This window comes from Miniopterus natalensis, chromosome 20 (genome assembly GCF_054644295.1).
Source record: "Miniopterus natalensis isolate mMinNat1 chromosome 20, mMinNat1.hap1, whole genome shotgun sequence".
NCBI classification, from domain to species: Eukaryota; Metazoa; Chordata; class Mammalia; order Chiroptera; family Miniopteridae; genus Miniopterus; species Miniopterus natalensis.
The window spans coordinates 1,944,103-1,965,000 of record NC_142100.1 but is presented as its reverse complement, the minus strand read 5'-3'; the positions used below and the strand labels follow the sequence as shown (position 1 = coordinate 1,965,000).

At 39.6% G+C, this 20,898-nt stretch overlaps 1 long non-coding RNA gene and 1 pseudogene across 1 annotated transcript in view; one reads left to right on the top strand and one right to left on the bottom strand.

The window, feature by feature from the left end:
• Positions 1–16,356, bottom strand: part of LOC107534110 (small ribosomal subunit protein mS35-like) — an 88,307-nt pseudogene extending 71,951 nt beyond the window's left edge.
• The window catches only part of LOC107534113 (uncharacterized), a 278,218-nt gene that overhangs the window by 99,869 nt on the left and 157,451 nt on the right, over positions 1–20,898 (top strand). The window lies entirely within an intron of this gene.

The window sequence follows — 20,898 nt, the reverse complement described above, 5'->3', positions numbered from 1 at the left end:
TGCTCATCCTCCTCATCTCCCTTGCCCCAATATTCATCATAGAAAGACTGGAAAGTATATTTTATTTTATTGTATTTTATTTATTTCAGTGGCTCCCCTTGGTGAGGGGCTACCATTTTGGAGAGTACAGGACAATAGAGTAACAGGGCCCAGAACAGGGAGATGATCAACAATGCTCATCTACTGACAGAATAAAGGAAAGGAAAATAAAAGTAACGAAAACAATGAATGAACAATGAAAGAAATAAATGAATGCCTATCAGTGTGCCTCATGGGGTTGCTATGAGGATCGACGGGTCTAACAACATAGCTCCAGAAACTAACCTACTTTACAAGGTGCCATTCTCTCTTCTTCTTCTGGCACCCCTACAATACAGGTGTCGTTCCACTGGATGTTGTCCTAGAGGTTCCTTAAACTATCCTCCTTATTTTAAAATTGCTTTTCCTTTTTGCTGCTTTGATTGGGTGTTTTCTGTTACCTCTCCTCCTGATCACTGATTTGATAATCTAATCTTCTGTTGGCTTATTCTGCTCTATTCTTTGTTTCAGTTATTGTAGTCTTCATTTATGAGTACTATTTTTTATGAGTTCTTTGTCTTTTTTTTTTTTGTAATTCTCACCCAAGGATATTTTTTCCATTGCTTTTCAGAGAGAGTGGAAGGGAGAGAGACAGACAGAAACACTGATGTGAAAGAGACACGTCGATTGGTTGCCACTTGCACTTGCCCTGATCTGGACCAGGGACTGAGCCTGCAACCGAGGTACATGTCCTTGGCTGGAACTGAACCTGAGACCCTTCAGTCTGAGGGCCGATGCTCTAACCACTGAGCAAACCCAGCTAGGGTTCTATGTCTTTTTTTAATGCTGTTGATGTTCTTACTAAGGTTTTGAGCTTCCTGTAACTGTTGTTTTGAATCCTGTATCTGGTGGATTACTCCCCTCCATTTCATTTATTTATTTATTTTCCTGGAAATTTCTCTTGTTCTTTCATTTGAAGCATGCTTCTTTGTTTTCCAATTTTGGCTACCTTTCTGTATCTGGTTTTATGTATTAGGTAGACCTGTTAAATCTCCTAGCCTGGGTAAGATGGTCTTATGAAGTGCATGTCCTGTGTCACTCAATGATGCAGCCTCCCCAGTTACCTGAGCTTGGTGCTCCAGGAATGTCTCTTGTATCCGTCATGAGAGCTCTCCTGTTGTAGTGGAGTCTTATTTGTTGTTGGCTGGCTGACTCTGAGGACACGTCCTAGTGTACAAGCTGCTGTACTAGGGCTGATCCCATGACCTGGAAATTGCTTCATCAGGTTCTGGTGCCTGTCAAGACCTCCTTTTTGGTTTGCCGCTTGTGGAGCTAATGTGGTTGTGTTGTCATATGGTCTGAAGTCAGCCCCCTGGTATGTTGGCTCTGGGGCCTCTTGGGAGGAACTCAGGTGCTGGTCAATGTCAGATGCTGTCTGTGACTGGTTTTGGGCTACTTGTTAGGATCTACAAGGCATTCCACTTTTGGTCAGTGTCTCTCCTGGGCTTAGGGACACATGGGAGAAGCTAAACTGCATACCAAGGCCAGGTGCCACCAGTCCTGGGCCTAAGCTAGTCAATAAAAGGCTCAAGGCACCCCAAGATCCACTGCCACCATTTAGCTCCTTCTTAGGCTCAGCCACTGAAAGAGCTTCAAGTAGTACATGAGTTGTTTGAGGCATATTCTCAAGGACTCACTAGGTAGGGGCAAATGGTGTTTACCATCTTAATACAGATTCAAATTTGGCCCTGGTGTTGAGTGTGAGGCCACTTAGCAAAAGTGTCAGGGTCCAGCAAGGCCAGCTGCCACCTGCCTGGAGCCTGTGGATTTTTGCTGTGAGGCAGGGTCTCAGGGAATTGCCTGGGTAGAGTCAGAAGAGTTCATCAGGCTAAAACAGATTAAGATTTAGAAGGAGGGCTCTAAACATAACACAGTCTCATTCTGTGTGTCTCTAGCTCCCACTGAGTTTGCCTGAATTTCCTCACCAGTTTTTCAACAAGGACTGCAATACAGTCCCAGGCTGGCTGCAGCCAGAGATTCTTCTGCAAGGTGTGAGTTTGGCAGGGTGGGGCCTCAACTCTTCAGTAAGGTGGGACTAGACTATCTCCCTAAGCTGAAGTTGTAGGGGAGTGGGCAACACAGGAACAGTGACATCTGTCGGGAACTTGGGAAAAATGGTCCTCTTCCAAAAGCCACACTCAGGCTCTACCGTTGTGACCCTGGCACCCCCTGAGTTTGCCTGTATGTACTCAAGAATTTTTCAAGAAAGACTGAACATTGGCTCAGCCTGGCCATAGAGAGATAATCCCTCCAAGGGGTGCGAGCTTGGTAGGGCTAGGGCTCAGGGAGTTGCCAGGTTGGGGTTAGCTCATCTACCCAGGTAAATGCCAAATGTTGGGGAGCGCTTGACCAAGGACAGATGGCATCTGTGGGTGGTATGGGAGAGGGACTCAGCACAGAGACATTGGTGACTCTCTCTCCAGCCCTCACCCGGAAGACACACTACCCAATTGCTCCCTGTGTGATTTCAGTCCCCTTAGAGGCACCATCCCATCATCAGAGGCCCAGGTGAGTTTCTGCCAGTGAGATTTTGTCCATTGGCCCTTTAAAAGGTCATCTGGATTTCCAGGAATCTCTCCTCTCACCCTGGCGGATGGAATCACCTCTGATTTTCACAACCAGATGTTATGTGAGCTCCTCCTCTGGGCTCTGGTACTCTGGGCTGGACAGTCCAGCATAGGGTTGAGATCCCTTGCTCCTCATGCGGGGCCCTCTGCAACCGTGATATCCCTCCAGATTCTCAACTGCCACATGTGGGTGCAGGGCCAGCCTTTTTATTTTCTCTGCCTTTCCTTGCAGTCTCGTCCTGGCTTCATCTGTATATTCTTAGTTATAATAAGACTTCTGTTCAATTGGTCTTCAGATGGTGCTCCAGGTTGATTGTTTTTAATTTATTTGTAGTTTTGATATGGCCTTGGGAGGACATGAGTGTAACTTCCATCTACTCTACTACCATTTTGGATCCCCAAGAATCTTATTTTCATACAAACTCCCTCTGGTGACAAGGAGAAGCAAGACTAGGTTAGATGTTAGGCAGCTTAACTCCATTCCTGGCTTAGATTGAAACTTCTACTTGACTTTGAATGCTTCACTCATTCTTCCCCTTTATTATAGAGTTAAAAAATTAAATAATTATGACAGTCTTGTTTTATCATCAAGGATTGCATCCTGCAGCTTGGCCAGCATGGCTCGGTGGTTGAGTATCGACCTATGATCCAGGAGATCCCAGTTCGATTCTGGGTCAGGACATATGCCTGGGTTGCAGGCTCGATCCCCAGCAGGGGTTGTGCAGGAGGCAGCAGATCAGTGACTCTCTCATCATTGATGTTTTTCTCTCTCTCTCTCCCTCTCTCTTTAAAATCAATAAAAATATATTAAAAAAAAAAAAAAGAATTGCATCCTGTAGGTTTTTTAGGAAAGGTTCTGACTGATACATGAGAAAATACAAGCATGGTCAGAATTGGTCACTAACTATGTGCCTAGCAGGTAAGACCCAGATTAGAACTCTATAAATAATCATTGAGTGACAAATGAATAAAAAATGGGTGAAAGAACCACTGTGTGCATGAAAGAATCAACAATACGCATAACTTGCCACCACTGTTTTATGGGACTGGCTGTAATACCACTTCTTAGCTAGTCTGGGAAATTTGTGCTAACTTTACTTGATTGCGTGGGAAGGCTTTCCCTGGCACACTCAGACACAGCTGTCTGTTCAGATATGACCCAAGAGTAGTCTGGTTTGTCAAGTACCAGAAGCCAGTAAGCTTGGTCCTTTTAACATATTTAAGCAACATGAAATGAATATTACAGAGTTGCCTTGAACTGCTTGCTGACATTCACTGCTTCCCTAGGGCCAGCTGCATTAGAGACATGCACTAGATCCTGTTTAGTTTCTCTGATTTAATTAGCAATTTTACTGAGCATCTAGAGGGGTCTCAATTTCATCTCTGGCAGATCTGGCTAAGTCATACAAAGCAAAGGCTCTGGAAGGGAGCTGCATTAGGGCACTTGGTCCTTTCTGGGCTGGTTGCTGAACTCTCATTTCCTCAGTGTCTAATAGAAGAGGAGCAGTTAGCAGACAGGTTAGAGCTGGCTCTACAATTAGGACACCTCGGAGGGGACAGTCACTCTACTGTTCTTGGCCAGGGCCCAAGTTGATGGGGAGCTGAGAGCCCTGGTCTTGGGGTGCTCACATTCACATTCCTGTCTGACACAAGTCAGAGAAAACCAGTTGCAAGTTTTTAAAAATGTTGTTCTTTGGTGGATATAATTTCATGGAGGAAAAAAACACTGAAAATTCAAATAAAATGAAGTAATTTTTATAGCAGGGGCACAATAGGAGACCTAGATAGAATGATGTTTTGTTTTGAGCTTAATAAAAATATTGTAATTCTGGGAAAGGGAGAACCCTTCTACCTTTGTTCTATTTCCAATTCAATTTGTATTGTATAAATTTTGAAATAGTCCAGAACATATAAGGACCAAAATAACTGCATAATCAAGGGACTCATAGAATAGAGCAAGTCAATAACAGTGATGATTAATAAGTGAAATTATCAAATCCCAGGGCACCCAGAATGCAGACCATAAAGTAAAGGAGTGACTGATCAGCACTTCCGAAGGGACCCTTGGCCCTCAGGGAGAATATGTGAGCTCTCCAGAGGCCCAGAGGTGGGCCTGGAAGAGCTGATGTCCCAGCAAATATGCTGGGGTTACTCAGTGTGCCCCTCTCTCCCATCATCAATTTTAATTCTCTGGACCTTTGAGTTCTGAGAGACAGAATTATACTTAATTGCTAATTCACATCCCTATACTGTCACCTGCATAGAATTAAGCATCTTAACTTGGACTTTTCCTGATGTTCTTGGGAGAGATCAAGGGTAAAATAAAAGAAAAAAATTTTAAAGACATGCCATCACTTACCACCCTCAAAAAATTTGTCATGTTACAGCAGCTGTAACTACAATGTTCACAGAAGTGCCAGACATGTCAATTATAAGAAAAAGAGCATGGATGAAAAACTTCACTGAAGGCTTTGATGAGACACTGATTCACATCAACGGTGATTAGAGGAGGGCTTCTTCATAGAGCTATGTCATGGTGACCCTGAGGAAGATATCTTTCAGGAATTTAGACCCACGTGTTCATTAGCTTGTTCTTTCAGATGTTTTACTTATGACTGAATATAAAAAACCACAAGTGCCCCACAAGGAACTTTTTCCATAGATGTAGAAAAGTGGGTAGAGGTCATACACAAATGGTCTGAGAAGATAGGAGCTTTAGATGCCAACAGTAGGCTGAAAAAGTAAGCATGACCTATGCTATTAAGAAGAAATACTTGACTAGTTGCAAGCTGATAAATTACCTGAATAAAGGAAAACAAAAGAAAATCAAACATTTAAATACACACACATGAGAACATACACACGTATACACACACACACACTTGACTCAAAGGTCTATTAGCTCTTTTTTATTGGAAAACATTAACTGATCAACCAACCCATGTCAATTGGATGGCAAAACAGATATAATAGAAACTGCTTTCATGCATCTGGTATTAGAGATGGATTTAGCAGCAAATAGTCACCTAGGCATTGGCATTGCTGACGGCTTTTGGAATAAAAAATATGAGTCCTCAGACCAAGTATGAGAATGAAAGCTTTGGAACTTGAGTTTCTCACGTATGAGAATAGCCTTTTGTTTCATGTTGACTGAAGAGTTCCAACATAGCGAAAAATTATGCTTTTTAGACAAAAAAAAAGCAAAGCAGAGGTTCTCTAACAGAAATCTGCCCAAGAACCACCCAGGAGTTTTTTGAAATTAGAGATTTCTGGTCCCTACCAAGAAAGACTGGGATTCAGTGGGCCTCTGGTAGGGCTTGGGACTCTTAGCTCTTGACAAGTCCTCAGATGATTGGGGACCACACTCTGAGAAGCACTGACAAATGGTCACCATCAAACTGATGTAAAATATTACATAAGCAAGCTATTTATTTATTTATTTATTTTTTAATCAAAATTGATTAATTTGAACCTTACATGTGCCAAATACTGTGCCAGGGATACAGATTAAAACATCACACAAGTCCCATCCTCAAGAAGTGCAAAGTTGAGTGGAGCTAAAAAGTCTTAGAGGGCAATTGTTGTTGTTATGTCCTAGCTCATATTAAATAATATTTATACCAAAACAGACTAGTTTGAGGGCAAACACATAACTTTATAATCAAATTTATTATATGAAAAAAAGTCTAGTAAAGGGTAAAAGCAATTTTATTTGGAATAAAGCAAGTAAATATAAACATTATATGACAATCTATAATCTACACCCACAATCTAGAATACTAATTTTTCAAAAACAAGCTTAATAAATCAGATGTTACCCTTTTTTATTATTTTGACCATAATACAATTTCCAAATGCCTGAGAACTGTCACATCTCCTTGGATTCTTTCTTCAAGTGGAAGATTGAAAATGTTGACTGGAATGGCAATTCAGACCACTGGACCCACCACTTATTGGAGGAAATCAGTTCTTAGATACTTCAAAACCGAGGTTTTGACTAACCTAGACAGACTCTGATGATCCAGGTAGTTATGAAAGACACTAAACTACTGTGTGGGCAGGATTAAGTCTCCTCTGGTGCTGTGGGAAGTGCTAGTCTCCATTCTGGAGCGATGGAATCCAAGGCACAGGGAGTTTTGAGTGATCTTTTAAGGTTGCACTGAAAATTAGTTGCAAAACTAGGATGTGAATTTCTACTCCTGTGTACTCATTAAGAGTTTGTTATGTAATGTCCTTTCTGTTTTCTCTTCAGAGTGTTTCCTTGGGGAGGTGGGAATAACTAAGATAGATATCTATGGAAATCATGTTAAAAAGTCTTCTTCTTAAATTAACAAACCATTAGAACAGGAATATCCTAGGAATTATTTGTGGTACAGATGCAATTTAGAATTGCATCTAAAAGGAAGCAAAAACCCACCAATCTAAATTGAAGCTCTAATTGTCAAAATTTTAAAATATTTTTACATGTACACAGAGTGATTATTTAGAATGTTTTTGTGAAAAATTGATGTTGAAGGTACACACCTGTTCTTCAGCATGGATGCAGTCCTTTGTCTTTGATAAGAAAGCTATCCATCACCAATTGAGTTTTTGAAATATTTGATTCTTTGAAGAACTCTTTTATATATCAGTTTGTGCCCTAAATAAATTCTGAATTTTCTAAAATAATGAATATTGATGTTACATTATGTAAGGTTCAGTGAAAGTTGTGAATTCACCAGATGCTTGGAAAATCAGCGGCTTCTCTATTGTGCATTTCCTTGGCCTAAACTTGGATGTTTTCCAAGAAGCAGTGACAGGAGCAAGTGGAAGGGCCTGGTAGGAGTGAGTGTGTGCATATGTGTGTGTGTAAACTCTAACTTGTTAAAATGAGAAATGTGTGAGCAACCTTCAAATCTTTCTTTAACTGAATGATGAGCTTAGATTTTATAGGAAATCAAATTAGAAGCTGGAAATATCCTGGGTCCTTACTTCTAGGCAAGCTGGCCTCTAGGCAATCATTTTTATGAGAACCGGGTTCTTACCGCTAAGTTTGCTTAGCAACACATTTTCTTGATGAGTGTTCTCAAAGCAGAGGGAAGTGAATGGAGGTTTGATTAACCGCAGGCCATAATGGGTATATCAGTTTCTTTTGTAAGTGAAAGATTGTCTTTGCATATTCATAAGGGGTGTCTCAGCAGCTCGGCTGGAGCTGTCAAGGCCTCTGAGCTGGGCTGGATTAGTAAGTGTATGGGAGGCCTCCCAATGGGTGGTTTTGGGGACATTTTTTCACAATCAAAGAATTCAGATTGCACAGAATTTACTCATAAAAGTTTTTAGGCTTAGAAAGAGGTTATAGAATTTGTTTTTCCCATAGATCCTTAAGGACACTGAATAGGTTGGATTTAATACAATCCTGGAGCTTTTGAAATTAACTATTACTAGAAAGGAAGAGCCAAAGGAAATGTAGAAACTGAGAGGCTTGACAGTCAATACAATTATGTTAGCAACTGGGGTTGGGGACTAGTATAAAAATTAGACATTGTGTGGGATGAAGCAAACATTTTGTATTGTAGGATAACTTATATTTTACTAATAATATGCCTACTAAAATATATGTATGTACCAGAGCCATCTGAATTAGAAAAATAAATAAAAGGCTCATATTATTTATGCTAGACTCATCCAGCTACTGAAGATAGTTTTATATATAAAGTTATTTTAAAATGTAATATCTCATTTTTTCATCAAATAGGCTTAACTCTGTAATCAGGATCAGGGCTAAATTATTTACATCCTGTCTTAGAATTATTGGTGAGGCTAAGATTAGAATTAAACATTCTTTACCCTAAACCAGAAGCTTGCTTCTGAATGCTTCTAACCTTGGCATTATCTAATTCTACAGCTTTATGAAAGCATCGGTGTGTCAAAGAGTATTCCCTCCTAGAGACTTTAATTTAGAGAGATCACAGCTACCTGTCTGAGAGTAAATCAGAAATAGGCTTCCACACCATTGGTTCCACTCTGGCCTACATTTCACAGAATCTAGGATTGAGAAACATACTCAAAAACATTTTTCAAGAGACAAATGTGAAGGTGAGACTTAGACCCCCACAAAGCTTTAAAACAACCCCTACTCAAGATGCAGATTGAAACCTACATAATTCTATTAAACAATGTCACCACAATAAATTCAATAAAAAATTTTTAAAAATTACACCTGTTGAAATGCAAATGAAAACAATAATGAGAGATCACTTCATCCTCTTAGGATGGCAGTTACCAAAAAGGCAAGAGAAAAAAAAGATGCAGATTTAACACACAGGCTAAGTAGGAAAGGCTTTTCAGACCTGGTTTTGCCTATGAGCTCCTAGAGATCAATTTTTGATTCCTAAAGTCAGCTTGCAAGCACCTTTAAACAAATGTATGCTGCATTTTTCTCATTGTTCAGTTATGAAGGTCCTTCCCCTAGTGTTTTAATTAGCATTCATTTACTGAGAATTGAATTGTCAGTGTAGTTGAACCCAAAGGAGTACCCTGGGGACATGCATTCCACACTATAATAAAAGTATTATGTAACTTGATGCTCCAGTGGTTTAGAGGGGAGCCATGACGGGGCTTTCCTCAGCCCTTTCTTACCGGACTTTACTGTTTAAGAGGAGACACCATCATTTTACACCTTGAAATTTGAGGCCTAACCATTTTGAATCAAGAAAATCTGATCTTTTGAGTTCTTCGTGATGCTATTAAACAGGAAGCTAAAGGAAAGGACCAGCATGTTAGGGTTGGATTTGGCTTCCAGTCATGGCCTTGCCCCATGAGTGCTGCCTTCCCTCTGTAAGCAGCAGTCCGTTTTCCCCGGGTGCAATGGGTATGTGATGACTGGTTATCACGGTGGGGCTGTGACTGTGGCCTCAGCTTCTTTGAGGTCTTCTCTCATCACTTCAGATCCATCACTTTCCCTTGGCATCCATACTGTAAAGTCTTTCATGTCTCAGTGCAGCAGGAAACTCTGTCTAGACTGAGATGGAGAAGCACTGTACAATGTCCCATTATGTCTGAAAAACACCACTTCCTTTCATTTTGGGAACTTTGAGGTAGAACTAGGGTTTTGTTTTGTTTTAACCTTTCTTACAGACTTTCATAGTTTCTATTCTGTCACCCAGACAATATATGAGTTTTGAAAAGCTGAATGACTTTAACTGATTAAAAGGAGCATAAATTATAGGACCACAAACAGAAGGTACAGCCTTCAAGTTCTGGGGATGTACAACATGAAGACTATAGTTAACAATACTGTATTGTATATTTTAAAGTTGCTGAGAGAGTAGATCTTAAAAGTTCTCGTTATACACACAAACATTTTGTAACTATATGAATGATGGGTGTTAACTAAGCTTATTATGGTAATCTTTTCACAATGTATGCATGCATCAAATTATTATGTTGTATACTTTAAGTTAATACAATGTTATACCTCAATTATATCTCAATAAACCTGAAAAAGTAACCTGGCCAGGTGGCTCAGTTGGTTGAGTATTGTCCTGTGCACCAGAAAGGTTGTGGGTTCAATTCTTATCTGGGGCTCCTATGGGGAGGCTGTTTCTCTCTCATATCGATGTTTCCCTCTCTCGTCCTCCCTTTCTCTCTCTAAAATCTATAAAAATATCCTCAAGTGAGGATTAAATAATAATAATAACTGAAAAAGAAATCACAGGCCTATAGGACAAAAGAAGAGACATGACCTTAGCAATTCAATAGTGTCCAGCATCCCCATTTTACAATTGGGAAGACTGAGGGTCAGATAAATTAGTTGATTTCCCCAGGGCAAAATAATTTGTGGGAAATGAACAATAGAACTCAAGTATCCTGGGTTCCATGTACCTGTTTTCCCTGTACCCATGAGTCAGGATATTGCAGCGGGAAGACCAGGAATTCCGGAGTCCAAGTGCCTGGGTATGAATTCCAGCTCCACTATTTTCTGCTCAGTGACTTTAGGAAAACGTCTTAATTTTCATGACAGTACTTCTCTCAGTGTCCTAAATATAGTAAGAGTTCAAAACTATCATGTGTTGTCATTACTGTGTCCCCCTGTGGTCCCTGAATCCTTATGGCCGCCACAGGAGGAGGAAACAGGCACCTGGGTTTTGCTTGCTTGTCTCCTGTCCTTTATCTTCCACAACGCTTTGTACCAGCATTTTGTGGTTTGTATCTGAACCTCACAAGAACCATGCAGGGTAAGTGATATCTATCCATCCTTAGGATGAAAAAAGGTAGGCACAGAGAAATAATTTGTCTAAGGTCCCATAGCCAACAAATTAGGATTCTCTTTGATTATAAGTCTAGAAAACTTTGTGTCAGGTTGATGTCCCTTCCAGTTCCAAGTCTAGGCCTCACAGTGCTGGTGCTGTCATGGGATTTTGTTTCTCATGAGGGGGGAAGTAGAGTAGTGTGCATCTTCCAAAAATATGTTTTCAAAGCACATTCAACTGTTTTCTGATGATATAGCTTAACCTCTAAGCCTCTTCCTCTTTGATCAGTAAAGATTTAAACAAAATTTTTTATATATCTTTTTCGATTACAGTTTTCAATCAATATAATTTTGTATTAGTTTCAGGTGTACATCATAGTGGTAAGACAATCATAAACTTTGCAAAGTGTCACCCCTTATATTTCCAGTATCCACCTGCAACAATACATACTTATTACAATATTATTGACGAAATTTCTCCTGCTGCACTTACATCCCTGTGACTATCTGTAACTACCAATCTGTACTTCTCAACCCCTTCACCTTTTTCACCCATCCCCCAACCCTCCTTTCCTCTGGCAACTATCAGCCTGTGCTCTGTATCTATGAGTCTGTTTCTGTTTTGTCTGTTTGTTTATATTGTTATTTAGATTCCACATATAAGTGAAATTATGTGGTATTTGTCTTTCTCTGAGTGACTTATGCTGTTTCAAATGTTAAGATTTCATTTTTTTAAGGCCGAGTAATATTCCATTGTATATTTATACCACCACTTTTTAACCACTCGTCTATTGATGGGCAGTTGAGTTGCTTCCATATCTAGGCTATGGTAAACAATGCTGCAATGAATATACGGGTACATATATTATTTCAAATTATTGTTTTGTATTTTTGTACATACATCCACACCTGAAATGAGTGGGTCAAATGGCAATTCCATTTTAATTTTTGAGGACCCTCCGCACATTTTCCCACAGTAGCTGCATCAGTCTGCATTCCCACCAACAGAACATGCGGGCTCCCTTTTCTCCACATCCTCACCAACACTTGTTATTGGTTTATTTATTGATGATAATCATTCTGACAGATGTGCTTTTAATTTTCATCTTTCTGATGATTAGTGACGTTGACCATCTTTTCATATGTCTCTTGGTATCTGTATGTCTTCTTTGGGGAACTGTCTATTCAGGTTCTCTGCCCATTTTTAAAATTTTATTGTTTTTTTGAGATGTATGAGTTCGTCATGAATTTTGGATATTAACTCCTTATTGGACGTTTTCGTGAATACATTCTCCCATTCAGTAGATTGTCTTTCTGTTTTGCTGATGCTTTCCTTTGCTGTGCAAAACCTTTTTATTTTGATATAGTTCCATTTGTTTATTTCTTTTTATGTTTCCCTTGCCAGAGGAAATATATCAGAAAAAAAACATGCCCTAAGGAAATAGCTGAGACTTTACTGCCTATGTTTTCTTTTTTAGGAGTTTTATGGATTTGAGTGTTGTGTTTAAGTCTTTAATCCATTGTGAGTTTATTCTTATATATAGTGTAGGAAGGTTGTTTAGTTTCATTTTTTGCAGGTACCTGTCCATTTTTTCCAACCCCATTTATTGAATAGATTGTCTTTACCTCATTGTATGTTCTTGCTTCTTTTGTCAAATATTAATTCACCATATAAGTGTGGATTTATTTCTGGGCTCTCTATTTTGTTCAATTAATCTACATGTCTGTTTTAATGCCAGTGCCATGCTGTTTTGACTACTATGGATTTGAGTATAGTTTGATATCAGGAAATGTGGTTCCTCTAACTTTTTTCTTCTTTCTCAAGATTGCTGTCGCTATTTAGGGTATTTTATGGTTCCATATAAAGTTTCAGATTATTTGTTCTAGTTCTGTGAAATACACCATTGATATTTGAGTAGGCATTGCATTGAATCTATAGATTTGTTTGGGTAGTATGGACATTTTGACAATGTTAATTCTTCTTATCTGTGACCATGGTATATGCTTCTATTTATTTATATTTTCTTCAATTTCATTCTTCAGTGTCTTATAATTTTCTGAGAACAGTTTTTTTCCCCTCAGTGGTTAAATTTCTCCTAGGTATTTTATTTTTTGGATGCTATTGTAAATGGGATTATTTTCTTAGTTTCTATTTCTGATAGTTCATTAATGGTGTATAATGAACTAGCCATATCTAGGCTATTGTAACTGATTTCTGAATATTTATTTTGTATCCTGATATTTTATTGAATTTATTTATCAGTTCTAGTAGTTTTTGGTGGAGTCTTTAGGGTCCCCTATACACAGTATTATGTCATCTGCAAATAATAACCCTGTAACTTGTTCCTTTCCAGTTGGAAATCTTTTATTTATTTTTCTTGTCTGATGGCTGTTCCTAGGACTTCCAGGACTATATTGAATAAAAGTGTGAAAGAGGACATCCTTGGCTTGTTCCTGATCTTAAGGGAAATGCTTTAAGTTTTTTCCCATTGAGTATGCTGTTGGCTGTGGGTTTGTCATATGTTTATTATGTTGAGGTATGTTCCCTTTAAACATGCTTTGCTGAGAGTTTTTATCATAATTGGGTGCTGGGTATTGTCAAATATTTTTCTGAATCTATTGATATGATCATGTGATTTTTTATCCTTAATTTTGTTTATGTGGTGTATCACTTTAATTGATTTGTGGATATTGTACCAACCTTGCATCCCAGGAATAAATCATTGTATATGAGCCTTTTAATATATTGCTAGATTCAGTTTGCTAGTATTTTGTTGAGGATTTTGCATCTATGTTCATCAGAGATATTGGCCTGTAATTTTTTGTTAGTGCTTTTTATCTACTTTTGGAATTAAGATTAAGCAGTAAAATTAATATTTTTTTATTATCTCAGCTTTGGGGAAATTTAGGTGGAGAAGGAGGTTTAGAAGTGTATGAGAAGGTGAATTTCTAATGTAAGTGAGAGAATCTTTTACTTTTTTGTTTCTCAAAGCTGTATGTGGCTTTAGCAAGATATGAACCAAGTAAAAGCCTTCACTGATAAGTAGGCAAAACAACCTGACAGAGGATAATAAGAAAGTTTACTTTTTTCCTCTCACAAAGCTCTCCAGTAGCATTTGCTCTACTATCATGGATGGTCTGACATACTGATGTTTCCCGTACAGAAGTAAGCTTAAGTCCAGAGTTCTTACAAGAGATTTTATTAAATCCTTTATTCCTTTTAGTTCAAGTGAATTGTTTTACTCTAATATGTGACTTTGAATTTTCTTGGCAAAGCAAAGTAGAAAAATACACACTCATCCTGAAGAGAGGAGCATTGCTCCCATTCGTATTGATTTGAGCTTTTTCTCTGTGCTTTCATCAGGACTAAGGTGTTCTGATGTCTGCCCTGCACATGTGAAACTTCATCAAGGAGCAAGGACTGAGAGAGGGCTTCTCAGAAGCCAACCAGAAGCAGGCATTGGCCAGTTATTCTGTTGAACATAGTAAAAATAACAGTCAACCTGTTAGTTACCCATTACTTGTTATCGGTGCTATAGGACCATCAGTGGACATAATGGTACCTTTTTTCTATAGGAGTTTACCTCTTCATGAGAAGAAAAGCAGTAAACACAAATAAAGATTAGACAATAAGGTAATAATTATATTGGTATTAAATAATAAGTTGTCGTTCACAAAATGTTTTTCTATGCATTATTTCACTTACTTCTCCCACGGATTGGTTGTGGTTTCTAGATAGGCACTAGGCATTGAGTGGGGGACACACTGTCTGTAGTGGGTCTCTCAGCTCCGTTCTCCCCGAGCTGGTGCCCTGCCTGTCTGTCTGTCTATCACGAAGGTAAGTCTCTCCTCTTTTTGAGCTCTGGGTCATGTTCTTGTCTTACTGCTCTCTCCCTAGCATAGCTCATTCATCTAATGACTTTACATGCCATTGCTATGATAAAGCCCCCACTTTTATGTGTTCATTCCTAACCTCTCATCTGACCTCCAGACTCATATATTTAACTGTATAACTGACTGTAGATGATGCTTTTAATTAGATGCATTAAAGGAATCTCAGTGTTAAGATATCCAAAATGGAACTCTTGATTTTCTCCTGCTCTCCAACTTTGTCTCCGCACATTTGGCTTTCATCCCTCCTAATCTAATCCCCAAAGAAAAAGGACATTACCAACCACTCCTGGGCTCAGACCAAAAATTTAGGAGTTATCTTTGATTTCTGTCCTTCCATCATTTCAAATATCCAGTCTATTGAGCATGATGATTCCACATAGGCAACGTTCCTTAAACGGTCTCCTCCTCCTCACCTCCTGTTGCCACCATGCCAGCCCAGGTCATCCTGTCTACGGCCCAGGTCCCTGCAGTGGCCATGTAACCTGTGTCTGCTGCCACTCTGCCCTTCCGCCCGCCACTGACAAGCCAGTCCCCACACAGTATCTAGAGAGATCTTTAAAACACAAAACAGAACAACATAAAACTAACTCATTTCTTTCCCTTGCTTAAATTTTTTAGTGACTTCTAATTCTACTTAGAAAACTTTTAAACATTTACCCTGTTTTAAAAGCCATGTGGGATCTGGCTCCTGCCCATGTGCTCATTCCAGGCTCCTAGCCCCTCATCACCCCCTGGTTTCCTGACCCTTTCTGGAATCCTGCAAGATCTTTCCCACCTCAAGACTTTCACCCCGGTTCTTTTCTCTTCTTCTCTGGCTCTTCGCCTGGCTGCTTCTCATTCCCCATACTTTGTTTTAAATTTAACCTTTCCTGGCCACTCCCTCTCCTTACTTTTTTCTCTAACATCACACCTTGCTGATTTGCTTTTTAGAACTGACTTTTGTCTAAAACTATTTAAATCTGGAAGTGGAGTAATTCATGTGTTTCAGGCCAGTTTTCCAAAGTTCCCTGCTTTGAGGTTAGATATTAAGCCATTTACTTGCCTCTTTATATCAATAGCTCCCATAATAGCATCTCCTAAGAATCCAGTATTACTCTGATTTCTAACAAGGCAAACTCGATTTAGCCAAGTCATATGGAGGCAAGTTTTCAGTTTGCCAGTCAAGGGCCTTTGCACTTCGCCTAAGCTTCAAGGGCAGTGGCGGTTAACGGGCGGGTGAGCTTCAGAATAAGGAGCAGAGAATGTGTCTGCTGACTGCCTGTGGTCAACGCACTTTGCCCAAGTAAATGCCAGCACTTTCTGTGCCTTTCAGTAAACGATCGCTTGTGTCTCTCTTCTCTCTTTAGTATAATGGAAAGAAATCCCTGCTCACCCTCATGTGGGCACAATACGAAGACTGCTGAAGGCTTTGAGCTAGAAATGCACACTTACTACCACTCTGAGCAACGTCTTCTGGTTTTGTTCCTCCATGATTTAAAAACCCACCGGAGGCAGCTTCTCAGGACGAACATTCTGTATTCCCACTTGCCTTCTTTCCTTGCTCATAACATTGTCCTCCTTGTCAGATGCCCACTTCAGAGGAACCATCACCGGAGGGAAAATGAACAAGATGAAGAAAGCAAGACATAGCACCAAAGGAGGTGGTCGGGTTGGAGGCCGGGCCAGGCCAGGCCATTGTGAACATTCGCCACTCCTGCCTGTTTTAATCAGCTCCAGTATAGTTCAAGGCCAGCTTCCCTGTGGCTTTCAAATACATGGTAGTACTTGAAAACACTGAAATTTTACACCACCAACCTTGTAATGATGCTCAGTACCTCACACTAATTAAAGCCAGCCAGTAGTAGTCCTATGAACCCTGCATGAAGGAAAAGACACAGTGAATCCAATGCCTGAGAGAGAAGGGGGAGCAGCCAGGAGGGAATTAGAGCGAGGAATCTGAACTCTGCACAAGGAGCTCAATGTCCAATGTTAGCCCTTGTCTTTTCTCTCATCCTTGTAGCTCTTAGGAGATGCTTCTGCCATGGCTTTGCTTCTGTAAGGATAGAGGATATGGTTCAGTTGGGAGATGCCATAAAAATAAACATTAAAAAACTTCATTCCATAGGGAAGAAAACCAAGATCTCTGATAGGAGTCCAGTGAAAAACCCAAGCTTTGTTCAGATCATTTTTCACACATCCTGTTACAGAGTGAAGCTTAGCAATGGTCAATGAATTGATAATTCACCTGAGTTATTGACAACCAACTAAAAGTGATTTCTCCCAAGAGAACGGGCTTCTGCTGTGCATGCCATGAAGTTTGCACCAACTCTGCCAATAAATAGAGACAAAGTCATGGTTAATACCTTTCTTGGTTCTTCCCACCTCGTCCTACCCATAACTGATCACAATAAATGGTACCATCTTACTTAGTTTCTTAAGTTGAAACCTTATGGGTCATCCTTGGTCTTCTCTCTCTCTTTTATGTCTGTTCACATTAGATCCATCAGAGGTCCTATCCGCTTGCCTTCACAATAATCTCCATTCATCCCTTATTCGTCTCAACCACCATCTTAATCCAAGCCAATGCTTTCTCTCCTGGACTATGGACAGGAATCCTGACCAGCCTTTTGCTTCCACTCATGCCTTTCTACCCCAGCCTCCTTGTCGCAGTAGAACAATGCTTTTACTGTACATCAAATCATGCCACACCCCTGCTTAAGGTCTTACGATCGTTTCTCATTGCATTTAGAAGAAATCAAACTTCTCACCCTAGCCTATAAGTCCTTACATGATTCGGCCCAAGCTGATTTTACTGACTTCATCTTGCACCCCTTTCCACTTTGTTCACTGCACTGCAGCCACACCAACCTTGAATATGCCAAGATCATTTCCTCCTGAAGCCTTTTGTGCCATCTGTTCTCTCTGGATGCTCTTCCCCCAGACATTTTCCAGGCTGACATCTCCTCATTATTCAGGACTCACCCTCTCTTTGTCGCAGAGATTTTCACTGAATACCCCTTTGCACATTTCCTGTCATACACAATCATTATCCCGTTATTTTGTTTTATTTTCTTTGTGGCACTTACCACCCTCTGAAATTATTTTATTGTTTCTTATTATTTTTGACTTCACTCTCTAGAATATAAGACATACATGAGCTAAGGCATTGTTTTATTACTCATTTATTCTCAATGCCAGGAACAATCATGGATACCTGGAAAGGGTTTGCTCAATGAGTAGTTGTTGAGTAAATAAATGAATGAAAAGATGAAGCTCTTCATTAGCATAGCAACTGTCACTTTACACATGTTTACTATGTGCCAGGCATATTATCTCAATTAATCTTCCCAACAACTAAAAGGTAAACACATTACTATTGTCAATTTTCAGCTTAGAAACTAAGGCCCAGGAAGAATAGAAAATTTCCCCAAGGTTAAGGGTTAATGAAATCAGTCTCTGACTCCAAAGCCTCTGCTCTTCCAGTCTCACATTGTGGTTACATTGGATGATATGGCTCTGTGGGGAATGGGGTACAGCTATATATTTGTTCTTCTGTTCTGTAGCTATTTAGTAAGTACTGGTTATGTGCAAGGCACTATAGCACGTGTTGTGAATATCACAATGAACAAGACAAAATTCTTGCTTTCATGTATCTTGTACTTCTAAAATTATTTAGTTAATGCTTGTGAGAGTTATCTGGATTGTATTGGTCTGCTAGAGTTGCCCTAATAAAATATCACAGACTGGGTAGTGCAAACAACAGAAATTTATTTTCTCACAATTCTGGAGGCTGGAAGTCAAGATCAAGGCTGGCAAGGTTGGATCACTCTGAGCCCTCCCTTCTTGGCTTGCAGATGGCTGCCCATTGCTGTGTCCTTACATGACTTTATCTCAGTGCTCCCATATCCCTCTTCCTCTTCTTATTAGAACACCAGTCATAGTGGATTGGGGTCATACTGTTATGACTTCATTAATTTTAATTACCTTTTTAAAGGCCTTATCTCCAAATACAGTTATATTGAGGATTGGACCTTCAACATACGAATTTTGGGAAAATGCAATTCTGTCCATAGGACTGATCATCTGAAAAGAATAATTCTTTATTTAAAACATGAATAAAAACCTGAATTGTCAACTGGATTAATATTAGTATTATATAAGTCTTAGATTAAACTCATTTATACTAGTGTGTATGCCTACATTATTTCAAAGTCCAAGACTACATTTTATAAAGAGGTTCTGAATCGGTTTTTTCTAGGAGGGAAAGACCTAAAGAAATCTTATTGTAAACAAGAAGGGTACTAGCACACCTGATGGTGACAATAGCAGGGGATGGTCGGAGAGGGACAGTTTATCTTGATCACAGCCAAGGCTAAATCTGCCTCCACCTCTGCATAAGTGAGTGAGAGACTTATGTATATAATACATTTCATACCATATCTTCTCATGGCAAAGTATATATAGAAGGTTCTGAAAGGATAGTCACTGAAGGTATAAGGTATGTTCCAACTAGACTTGAATAATCTCTCGCAAATGATTTTGCAGAACAGACTCAACTGTATTTACGACCCTTTGCCTGGAATACTGGCATGGATTATTAACACTGATGGAGGGGTTCAATGGCCCAAATACTTAAAAAAACAGGATATAAACAAGGACATCTTTATTTTTGGTTTTGAAAAGTTATTTCTGACCCTTTCCCTGCAGTAAAAAAATTTTTTTTTTCTTACTACTTAATCAATATAAGACCACAAAAGCAGTAAGGTGCAAGGCAGAGCATATCCACGAAGTTAGCACAGAGGCCCCAAGAGCATAATGCTCAAGGAATGTTAGCTTTTGGGAAGCCCTATTCAACAGCTTACAAAAGAAAAATATGTGTGTGTATATGTATATACGCATGTTGCATTGTTATTAGAGAAACAGCATGAGTAGTGGGAAAAAGTGAGTATAAACTTGACTGGATTCTGGTCCAAATACTGCCCCTAAGTAACTATGAGAGTAATAGATGCAGAGACGTGGAAACAGGCAACAGGCTGAGGTATTTCGGAGGGATGGGGGCAGTTAACCAGAGAATTTATATGCACATATGCTAGTCCAAAGACAGACAGTAGTTTGGGGAAGGCCTGGGGAGGCGGGGAGGGGAAAGGGTTAGTGGGGAAAGATGGGATATCTGTAATACTTTTAACAATAAAGATAAATTTTTAATAAGAAGAAGCAGTCCTTCCAGCCTCTGCCCAAAAGCCCTGGGTCTCGGTTTCCTCATATGTAAAATGAAACAATAAGGCTGTTTCCAAGTTTTCTCTGCAGTGTCCTGTTTTATGGTGATGGGTGATGATTACCAGTTAAATATTACTTAGAGTTGCCAGATTTAACAAATAAAATTACAGGTTTCCAGTATTTTATGTCAACTCTCATATTAGAAGATGCACTGAGAGGTCCCTGAAGAATACAGAGTTATCATGAAGAATCTATAGTGTGCATAATCTGCTGGTATTTCACAGAGACCTGTATTCTTATGTTACTATTTGAAACTTGCAGCATTTCAGGTTGGTTTTGGATGAATGGAAAATGCTTCTCTCCTTACTGGTGTAGCCCAGGACACACAGCTAAGGGGAAGCTGGGTGGCTGAGCAGAGCAGAAGTGATGGTCATTATCTCCCTCTGCCCACTAATGGTTTCCTAATGGACAGGAAGGAACCTGCTGGCTACACTTCCCTTGCAAAGTTCTGCTGTCCTTGAGAAAGCAGGCAAATTCTTGCTATGCCTCTGCCCTTCATACTAAGCCTTACATTGGCATTCTGGAAGAGTTTACATTGATAACCATGTACTTTCATGGAAGAAAATTCATACACCAGGTTTTCTTGGATGTTGAACCAAATTCAACCCCAGCCTGGCTACTTTCTTACAGGATGGAGAAGAAAAGTGTTTGTGGGTTAGGGAAAACTATCTTTTTAAACATCTTTAGAAATAATCTGTTTTGCAAAAAAAAAATCTTTATTGAAACCAGCAATATATTTGTCCCAGTACCAGGACAGTGTGTCCTTGCAGCATTTTCAGAACTGAGTTCCTAGAGCTCAGTCAGCACAATAGGTACATGAGCCAGGCAGGTCACCCAGTCCACAGCAAAGGAAGTGTGAGCAGCGTACAGCAA